Source organism: Pteronotus mesoamericanus, unplaced genomic scaffold (assembly GCF_021234165.1).
Source record: "Pteronotus mesoamericanus isolate MK-2021 breed Mesoamerican mustached bat unplaced genomic scaffold, CSHL_Meso_final contig_74, whole genome shotgun sequence".
Lineage (NCBI taxonomy): Eukaryota > Metazoa > Chordata > Mammalia > Chiroptera > Mormoopidae > Pteronotus > Pteronotus mesoamericanus.
The window spans coordinates 11,068,106-11,070,759 of NW_026555247.1; the positions used below are offsets into that span (position 1 = coordinate 11,068,106).

At 36.2% G+C, this 2,654-nt stretch overlaps 1 pseudogene; it reads left to right on the forward strand.

Annotated features, from left to right (window-relative positions):
- Positions 1 to 1,211: 1,211 nt before the first annotated feature.
- On the forward strand, positions 1,212 to 2,430 carry LOC129078814 (translationally-controlled tumor protein-like; annotated as a pseudogene).
- Positions 2,431 to 2,654: the final 224 nt, after the last annotated feature.

Below are 2,654 nucleotides of genomic sequence, written 5' to 3' on the forward strand. Positions count from 1 at the left end.
CTCCCGTCACCCCTACTCAGGGACCTCCACTCTGTGTAGGTCGCAGCAATGCTTATTAAAGAAAAGTTAGAAAATACCTAAGAGAAGAAAAATAAACCTACTAATAATACCACTGTCAAAAACACAACCATTGACAATGAAACATCATTTTAGAACCGCTATTTTGATAAAAATGAAAAAGACCGACAGTACTAACGACTGGCAAGGATGAAATACACAGATTGTGGGAGTGCAAGTTTGGTCAAATATCTCTTGGCAATGTGTAGAGAATGTATACCCTATGACCCTGCAATTCTTTATTAAGTATATAACCTAGAAATCACCAGTACAATGTATTCAAGACAAAACCTGAAAGCATGTTCCTTGCAGTGTTGTTTATAAGAGAAGAAGATAGGACACAATTAATATATTCTATTAGAAAGAGAATGGATAATTGAAGGAATACTATATAGTAGAGAAATAAATAAAGTAACTCAAGATGCATGAACATGGATACTTTAAAACATTTGAGTTCAGCCCTGTCTGGTGTTCCATCAAAGAACAATTCCATTGTTCATATCATTTATATACATTCAAATTCACACTCATACTATGCATATTATGCTTTATGTAATTTATGCTTATGTAGTTTAATATATATAGCATAGTAAAGTATGATGTGGATTTGAATATATATAAAAAATATGTACAGTAAAGTTTTAAAAAATAGACTGGAATAAAAACATAAAACATATGATGTGCTCCTTAGGAGAATAGAGATGAGGATGTATAGAATGGAAGGAAGATGACACTTGGGAGGGGAAGAAGGGATACTTCAATTTTTATTTATAGATTATAATAAAAACAAAAGTATATACATAATCATTTAATATTACCCTTTCAAGATGTTACTTTCTAAAATGGATACAGAATGATCAACAGTACAATCCCCATTCACTGGAAAAACCTCCTCATTTTTAGTTGATTTTTCTATTTCAAAACCTGTCTAGATATGAATGGAATAAATATATGTATATGAAATCATCTATTCAATATCTACTTACCCACAAAACAGGAAATCATTTCTAGAGAGTTTTTGCTATTTACAGCAAATATCGTTTACTGTTTGTGACATTAAATGGCACATCTCCTACAGTTCATTTTTCTTTTGGAAAATTATAGTCCATGTTGTGTTGCCTGTTTATAAGCTCTGGAATAAAAAGCTATAGATTATGATTGTAGATAAGCCAGTAAAGTTTACAACCAAGGGCTAAAGTAGAAAGGAAAATAAATGCCAATTTTACCACTTTCTATGACAGTCATGGACTATTGGATGAAGTAAGTTCATATCATCTGTATTTGGAAAATGTATGTGTTTTTAATCACACAAAAAAACAATTTCTTAAAATTTGTAATTGAATATATTGTGTTTTCCCATCATAATACGTTCTCAAGTCAAATGAAAAACAAAAAGTCAGCATTTTGTATGGCATGGTCAGTATGGTTGTGCATCTTTACACATAGGTAAAAACACATCAGAACGCGGATATATATGGCTATATATAGATTCAGGGGTGAGGATGGCCTGCACCCTGTGCTAGTTTTTCAATTGCATGTGAGAGATACAGATAGGATACAGGCACTGAGGTGAGGAGGTGGGGTTGATCAATTAAAAAAAAGAAAAACATAAGGCACGTTTTTCAAATTTGAACTTCCATTCAATATTTTCGTTTGGACACTGATAATGAAAAACAACACGTACAAAGATGGACACTAAAAAGAATTATGAATCGTTTCCTCCTGCCCCGCCTTCCACCACTCCATCCTCGCCCCAGCCCCCAGCCCCCAGCATGCCCCGGTTGCGCTGCATCAGCTCCAGGCTCTTGCTAAGGCGGATCTGCTGTCCTCTCCTTCTAGCAGCCATCACGACCACCTACCAGGCCACCAGACAACCTCATCAGCCATGAAGAGAAGTTTAATATCTACAAGATTCCAGAGATCACAGGTGAGCTGTGCCTGGAGGTAAAGGGCAACAAGAGCAGTAGGGCAGGGGGAACATTGTTGACTGGCCTGTTGGTGGAAATGCCTCCGCTGAAGGGCCCCAGGGCAAAGGTACCCAAAGCACCGTCATCACTGGTGGTGACATTGTCATGAACCATCATTTGCAGGAAACCAGCTTCACAAAAGAAGCTTAGAAGAAGTACATAAAAAATTACATGAAATCAATCAAAGGGAAACTTAAAGGAAAGGAACCAGAAAGAATAAAGCCAGCTATGGAGGGAGCTACAGAGTAAATCAAGCACATCTTTGCTAATTTTCAAAAACTACCAGGCCTTTATTGGTGAAAACAGACATCCAGATGGCATGGTTGTTCTGCTGGACTGCCGGGAGGCTAGTGCAACCCCATGTATGATTTCCCTTAAAGATGGTTTAGAAGTGGGAAAATGTTAACAATCTGGCAATCTGGGTCTATCACCTGTCGTCATTACTTGCTACTGCTTTTCATCCACACGCATCAGTACTAGGACAAATGAGATGATGTTCTCTTGAGCTCTTCATTTATTTTGACCTTGATTTATTTGGAGTGGAGGTATTGTTTTAAAGAAAAAAACATGTGTTGGTTGTCTAAAAATAAAATGCATTTAAACTAAAAAAAAAAAAAAAAGAATTATGAA